This window comes from Bos javanicus, chromosome 29 (genome assembly GCF_032452875.1).
Source record: "Bos javanicus breed banteng chromosome 29, ARS-OSU_banteng_1.0, whole genome shotgun sequence".
NCBI lineage: Eukaryota > Metazoa > Chordata > Mammalia > Artiodactyla > Bovidae > Bos > Bos javanicus.
Window position 1 is genome coordinate 30,064,242 of NC_083896.1, and position 8,055 is coordinate 30,072,296.

General features: G+C 50.3%; 1 protein-coding gene across 4 annotated transcripts in view; it reads left to right on the forward strand.

The window, feature by feature from the left end:
* The window catches only part of ST3GAL4 (ST3 beta-galactoside alpha-2,3-sialyltransferase 4), a 90,223-nt gene that overhangs the window by 19,381 nt on the left and 62,787 nt on the right, over window positions 1–8,055 (forward strand). The gene's annotated exons all lie outside the window — the stretch shown is intronic.

Genomic DNA, 8,055 nt, shown 5'->3' on the forward strand with positions numbered 1-8,055 from the left:
TCTGTCAATGAGTACCCTGAAAAACTAATTTTAAAAATTACAGTTACATTCAACTCGACTGCCCAGAGATAGGTCACATCTTAGAACATGTCCTGACTTTTTTGGACTGTTCTCTGTGTGCACTTCTGTGCGTGTAGTGGTCCATGCACACACGCTTGTAACAGTAACTTGGCACAGTATATATTCTGCTGTGTAGATCGTGTCACAGTTCATTTCGGGTCTGTTTCAGGCATGGCACACCCGGTGCACAGAACAGCGTTTCTGCTCTCAGGGAGCTGAGGTGCGTGCAGCTGCAGGGCGGGGAACATAAAGAACAGATAAATAGGCCAAGTGGCAGTAAATGGCTAAGAAGAAAAAATAAAGTACGAGGAGGGAGACAGAGGACAGGAACCTGGGCTTCCAGTTAAAAGTGGGCAGTTCAGGTGCCCAGCTGCTTCCTTTAAAACGCTCACTCAAAAGGGCTTCAAACGATTTGCCTTTAAATAAAGTTAACCCATTAAGACTTGAGGGAGAGGAGACAAACCAAGGAGGCGAATGGAGGAGGAGGAACTGGCGTGGCAGGTTGGAGAGGGGAAACCTGAGCCGGCCAAGGGGAATGCGAGCCACAGCCACTGAAATCCCTTCTTCACTTCACAGGACTGGTCATCGCTGGAGAGGTTAAAACGGAGGGTCTAGAGATTTTTGGTGTCAGTGGAGTCGTGGCACAGAAATGCAGATGGTTAAGTAGCAGTCCGCAGATTCGGTGAACCCTGAGAGGAACCCTGCCCGCCCTCCCTCTGCCCACCTGCTTCTCTTCCTCCTCACTCAGTGCTATCTGCCAGGCCCCTACCTCCATGTGTGAAATTGGAAGAATTTTCTGGGGAATCTGAGCAGCTCAAGAGAAAAGACTTCAGCTCTCAGGGGCTCTATCACGTGCAGAGGAATAGCCTGATGGTCATGAAGCTCTCCTGTGTCAGCAAGCTTCCCTCCAGCATCTTCACACTCTAAAATATGAGTGAGCGGACAGGCGGGTTGGCCAGACTTTTGAGTAATGCCTCAGTTGAAAAAGAAGAGGCAGGGAAAAGGAACCAAGGACAAGCAAGAGACTTGGAGGAGATAGAAGCTATTCGGGAGAAGAAATTTTCAAAGATATCATTAATCTCAGAGAGAAATTATAAAAGCAAAGAAAGCAAAAGATTGGACAAGGTTAAACTCACTCTCAAGGTAGGAAAGTTTATTTAAGTGTAGCTCATTATGTTTCCACATAGCCCAGGCCTGAGTCATGAAGTCTTCCAGACATGGAGATTAAAACATCATGGCAGGGGGAAAAAAAAAAAGCAGAAGAACAAAATACTACTAAAAAGGAAGTTTTTAAATGCTCTTAGAAATTGAAAGTATGGCGGAAATGAAAACAGGAGATGAAGAACACTTTCTGAACAGTAGAGCAGAAAGATATAGAGCTGGAAACGAGAGAGAAAGGAAAACTACAAGACGAATCAAAGAAGTTAAATATCTAAATAGTGTTCCAGAAAGATAGGGCTTGAGAGAGTGGGGAAGAAACTGATCGAAGAAATGGGTCCCAGATATGTATACCTATGGCTGATCCATGTTGATGTATGGCAGAAACTAATCACAGTATTGTTATTCATTATCCTCCAATTAAAAAAAGAAAGAAATGAGTTCCAGAACTGAAGAACATGATTTTCAAGATTGAAAAGGCCTGGCACTTAGCCCAGCTTGATGGATGGAAATAAACCTGCTTTACCACCATCAGTACAGTCAGGACACGGGCCAGAGAGGAAAAAGCAGGTCAGTACGCAGGCTTGGGATCAGAGTGCCTCAGACTTCTTAATAGCAGCAGTACAATCCGGAAGGTTGCAGAGATTGCTTTCAGACTTGGAGGGTCATTGCTATCCTAGAATTCTTTAGCTGAGCTCTTTGTTAAGCATGACAGTAGAATACAGACCTTTTCAGATGTTCCAAGCCTTTCAGTGTATCTTCCTTGTGCCATATCGCTGGACACATCTTGAGTTTGTACTTTAGTTCTTGTTGCATGGTCCCCAGACCAGTGGTAGCATCTTCTGGGCACCTGTTAGGCATGCAGGGCTTCCCTGGTGGCCAGTGCGGGAGACACAGGTTCGATCCCTGGTCTGGGAAGATCCCACACGGCTGTGTGCCGCAACTACTGAGCCTGTGCTCTAGAGCCCGGGAGGCTCAACTACTGAGCTCACGTGTTGCAGCTACTGAAGCCTGTGTTCATTTGCCACAACTAGAGAAAAGCCCACACAGCAGCAAAGACCAAGCACAGCCAAAAATAAATATAAAATTAAAAAAAAGAAATGCCCCACCCCAGGCGTCCTGATACACGCTTAAGCTTGAGAAGCACTGGTTCAGCAAAATGAGGACAAGGATCTGAAAGAGGAAGATAGTGGATCCGGGAAACCAGGTACCCAACACAGCAAGGGGGAGGGCCCCTCAGGATGGCAGTGCTCGGAGCTCCCAGGCCACAGCTCTGCATGGGGCACCTGCAGGCTCGGGTCACAGGCTCTGTGAACACACCATTGTCCTTGTGTCTGATGAATTTTAACATCAAGAGGAAACATTTATAAAAAGGGAAGTCCTTGTGGGGATAAAACTTGTGTGACGAGTTTATAGAAAAGTAAACAAGTAAATGTTAACTCTGTATACCAGAAGTTGTGCTGCAAGGAAGAATACTCATGGTGTATTCTTCAGCAGTGGACAGCATTTACATCATCATAATGGTGTTGATAATGCTGAGTACTGATTTATCCAAAATTGTGATCTGATTGTGTTGTGAAAATAGGGTGGAGAAGAGCATGTGTGCATGTATACATGTGCACTCACACTCTTTGTAGAGAGCTGATTGTTGTTGTTCAGTTGCTAAGTTATGTCCAACTCTGTGACCCTGTGGACTGTAGCACGCCAGGCTCCTCTGTCCTCCACCATCTCCTGGAGTTTGCTCTGATTCATGTCCGTTGAGTCAGTGATGCTAGCTAACCATCTCATCCTCTCTCATCCCCTTCTCCTTCCCTCAGTCTTTCCCAGCATCAGGGTCTTTTCCAATGAGTTGGCTCTTCCCATCAGGTGGCCAAAGTATTGGAGCTTCAGCTTCAGTATCAGTTCTTCCAATAAATATTCAGAACTGACTTCCTTTAGGATTGACTGAGAGCTATCAAAAAAAAAAAAAAAAGCTAAATCCTTATCTTCCCTAATGGGAGGTTAACTAATAAAACTGAAAAATCAAAGTGAAACAAGATATACAAATATTTGTAATTTGGAACTGTGGAAGTATGAGACAAAAGAAATGGCTGAAAGAGTTGACATTGGTGCTCGGGAAGGAAGCAGAAGACATTTAAAAACAAGCTTTGTTTGACTTTTATGTGCAAGATATACCTTAAAACTAAAAATAAAACCAAAGTTTGAAAAAGCATGATGGGAAGGGAGGCTCTGACAAGGAAGCTCTCTTAATAAACTGTGGTCATTTTTGAGAAATGGGTTTTAGAGTTTTTTTGTTTGTTTTTGTTTTTTAAGAATGTCAGCAGGAGGGCAGGGTCAGGAGATTCCTTGTTGCTTCTTTAGCCACTGGGAGATGCTTCTGGGCTGGGAGGTGCCAGGAACTTCTCATCCTGGGCAGGGGGCCCCTTAAGTCATTTTGCTGAATGGGGTTTGCAGAGAGGGTGCCAGGCAGGTGGTGAAGCACCGTCTGCTGACCTGCGGGGGCCGGCCCATGGTGCCAAGGCCAAAGCCCAGCCCTGGCCTCAGCTTCCCTGTGAGCAGCCCGGGCACCAGAGTGAGACCCGCCTCACACTGGCTGTGGCGAGTGAGTGGGTTCATGGGCACACAGGGCTCAGAACAGTGGCTGGCACTTCTGCTGGCGGTGAGCGGCCAGGGAGTAGAGGGTACCCACACCTTTTTATTTATATTTTGAAAAAAATTTTCAACCTTACAGAAGCACTGTAGAAATAGTACAAAGAACTCCCTTAATAAAAGCTCTTCAGGGGACTTCCCTGCTAGTCCAGTGGTTAAGAAACTGCCTTCCAATGCAGGGGACTCAGCTTCGATCCCTGGTTGGGGAACTAAGATCCCACATGCTGCAGGGCAACTAGGCCCGCGCGTTGCAACTAGAAAGGAAGACCCAGTGAAGCAAAAAAAAAAAAGGCTTTTTTTTTAAAATCACCATTTAATAACATGGCCACATTTCCTTTTTCTCTCGCCACATACACATACAGTAATATCTTGTCACCATTACCTCTGTTACTGAAAAGTAAGTTGCAGACATGGTAGCCCCTCATCGCTAAACGTGTCAGTGTGTGTCTCCCAGGAACCAGAGTAAAATGGTCAATTTGGGGAACTTTCACATTTATACGAAACCATTGCGTGATGTGGAGACCGTTATTAATCTTACTGCTGTTTCAATGCCACTTTCAAGCAGGAAACTTCCCCTGCCCCATCCTCCGCAGTCCACGATCCAGTCCAGTCTCCAGTGTCCTTTAATCTGGAGCAGTCCCTCAGCCCTAACTTTGACACCTTGGAGGAGCTGGGAAGCCACTTGTCTTATCGGGTGTCCCTGGGTTTGGGAGGTGATGTCACCTTGCAGTGGGATACAGGTTACGTTGGCAGGCGCCCCACGGCACGGGCTTCCCAAGTGACCTCAGTGGTAAAGAATCTGCCTGCCAGTGTAGGAGACTTGGGTTTAATCTCTGGGTCAGAAAGATCCTCTGGGGGAGGAAATGGCAACCCATTCTAGTATTCTTGCCTGGAAAATTTTACAGACAGAGGAGCCTGGTGGGCTGCAGTCCATGGGGTCACAAAGAGTCAGACATGTCTGAGCAGCTGAGCACGCACCTCAGCACAGCTCAGGAGGTCTGTGTGGTCAGTTCATCTCACAGGGATGATGCTCTGGTCACTTTGTGTCCCTGTCTGCAATTAATGAGTAATCTCAAGGGAGCTGTTTTTGAGGCCCTGGGTCGATATCCTGTCCCCTACATATTTTCATCCGATATTTGAGTGTTTATCAGGCCTTGACTCTTGACCAGATTCCTCCTGAAGCTCAGTTGCAGGTCATTTGGATAAACACCAGAGCTTGCTTTTGGCTGCCAGTGAGAAACTTAGCATTGGGAAATATATTGACTTTTTTTTTCCCCCCAGAGAGGTATTATTCCATTTGGGATAAGAAGTGCACTTCCTGGGTTTAAAGTCTAAAAAGGTCAGATTCCAAAAAATAAGAAGGTCGGATTCATTCTTTTGTTTGTTCGGTATTTGCTGAGTGCCTAGTGTATACTCGGCTCTCTTCCGGGTGCCGGGGATAATGCAGTAAAACAGGTAGACAGACATCCCTGGGGGGATCAGGCAGGAAACCTGTCCTCCGTGGTCAGGTCGTGCAGGGCGAACCCCAGGGTGTGGTGAGGTCAGGGGTGCTGTGCTTGGACGGAGACCTGAGCGGGTGAAGCAGGGGAACAGGTTCAAGGCCTGGAGATGGGAGTCAATGCAGGTGTGAGGAGGTCGCTAGGAGGTCCTAGGGCTGGAGCTGAGACGGCGCAGGGAAGGACGGTCAGCGGGGTTGCAGGGAGGCCTGGGCGAGACTGGGGGGCAGTGTCCATCTGGATGCCGGGAGTGAAGGTCTGACTGAGACCCGGCTGGGAGTGATGACTCTTTGGGGCTCAGAGCGCAGCAGGGCAGGTCTCCTCTGGGCAGAAAGGAGCAGTTGGACGGGGCCTTTTCATTCTTCCCTGCTGCTCAGGAGAGGACAGGAGGGGCCGGCCTGGCGAGGGGCCCGTCTCGCCCCCTTCCCAGCAGCTTGGACAGTCTCTGGCAAGCCTTGGCAGGTGGGCACGCCTGCAGGCCCTGTGGGTTTCCGGCCTGGAATGGCCGGGGAGTCCCGGGCTGAGAGCCCAAGGCGGTGCGTGCGTTGCCAGTGGGGCACGGCTCTTCTCCAGGTCGTCCCTGCCCGTCTCCCCATGGGAGGGAGCGCCAGGGCTCACAGCCTTGGTCCCCATGCCCCACCCAGGCGACCCAGAGGAGTAAGCTGAGGACGTTCGCGGGGGACTTTTCCGTGGGGGTGCAGGTGGGATTGCTGTTCTAGAGACTTCCCACCCTCTGCTCTTTGGCGTCTCAGGTGCCCGAGGTTACACAGTCAGGATTTGAACCCAGCTGATGGGTGTCACAATCTGGCCCTTCTCCACCAGGCTACACTGCTAGGGGCCAAGGGGGTGACATCCCATCTATTTCAGGCAGTCCCCTGCCTCCTGAGATCTTGTTTGTGCTTGATCTTTGACCTCTGGCCTGTGACCCCTGGACTGTTACAGGGTGGTGGGCATGAGAAAGGCCCCGAGGGTTGTGACAGGCCTCCGTGCCTCCCTTTCAGGGTCAGATCAGAGATTCCCAGGAAGTGGGGTGACATTTACTTAGCGCCTCCAGTGGCTCTGAGGAAACACCTTAATGTTTACAGCCACACTGTAGGCTCGGTTTTATGACCATCCTTAACTGATGAGGAGGTTGAGACTCCGGTTAATGACACAGCCAAGGTGGCGCAGCCGGGAAGGGGAGTCGTGTGTCAGCCCGTGGGTCTGCTACATCTGATGGGCCCTTGGTCCTTCTGGAAGTCACGGAAGTGCTTGACATGGCGCCTCTGGACGCCCGCCCTGGGCTGGGCTGCAGCACAGCGATGCTGGGCCCACAGGCAGGGGTGGAAAGAGCATGGACCTCAGGGCGGGAAGACCGTGGCTCCAGCCCTCCTCTGCCCTGCCGTCCCAAGCCCGTCCCGCAGCGTGTTGTCGGGTACGTCTGGAGTCCCTGTGACCTCGTCCCTCACCTGTGGAATGAGCATCACCTGCATCCTAAGACCAGACGTGCGTGTGTGGGTCGTGGTTCTCAGCTGGGTCTTGAGGTGTGTAGGCGAGCCTGAGAATCTCCCGGAGTGTGCGGTGCCTGTGCTGGGCGGCCCCCTCTCAGGGGCCCCTCCGGGGAAACACATCTGAATCTGGCATCGGGGAGGATGTCGGTCTTTTGAGAAACATCCCAACTGATTTTTAAGACACCGTTTCCTGCTTTTCGGATCTACATTCAAGCTGTTGCGGCAGATGCTAATAGAAATAGGGAAAAGGACTTAACCAAAACCAGGTGTTGCTGGACAAGGACCCTAGCCTGGAGTCTCTTTAGGAAAACGACCAGGTTTCCTTGCGATGAACACAGTGCTTCTCAACTAGGGGGCAGTCCCCGCCTCTGGGGGCATTTGGCAATATCTGCGGCATTTGTTGTAGTTGTCACAACTGGAGAGAGGGTTTGACTAGCATCTGGGAAGCCTGAAGTGCTGCTCAATAGCCTGCAGGGCACAGGATAGCCCCCACAGCAAAGGATTACCTAGGCCTTGATGGTGCCAAGGTCAAGGGTGAGTAACCCTGGGTTGAGAATAGCCAGTAGTTAAATAGTGTTGCTTATGTGTCAGACGTTGTTGGTCTAAGAGTTCCATGGGTATTGACTTGCTAATCCTCCCAACCCTCTGACGCGAGCTGTTATTATCCTGAGCTGACAGATGGGGAAGCAGGGGCACAGGGAGCTTAAACACCTGGACGCAGGTAGGGGTCCCGAGGAAGGAGCAGGCAGGACGAGGACTTGGCTTCCCAGGCGTCTGTGCCTTCCCCCCCTGCATTAAGGGAGTCTGACTTTAAACCAGATTTTCAGCTTTGGGTTCAGAAGGCCACATACTGGAGCGTTTGCTATGTGAGAAGAGTCAGAAACCTTTCATTCCTGTGCCCAGAAAGTAAGAGAGAAGGGCTGGGGTTAAGGGTTACGAGGGGCCCCATGATCCATCCATGAACATCTTATGTTTTCCATATTCTGAGAGTGATTCACCTTCATGAATTTAACGGCATGAGACGCCTCATGGGAGTGGAACACAGGTGAATCATAACTTCTTAGCGTTCGGCTCCCGTCACTGGGGAATCAGAGACGAGACGGTGGCCGCCTCCTCACCGCGGTGCCAGGGAGGCTGGAGGGTAGCAGGACTGGGTGGAGAGTGTGGCTGACCGCGGCCGGGGCTGTGCTGTGTCTTTGCAG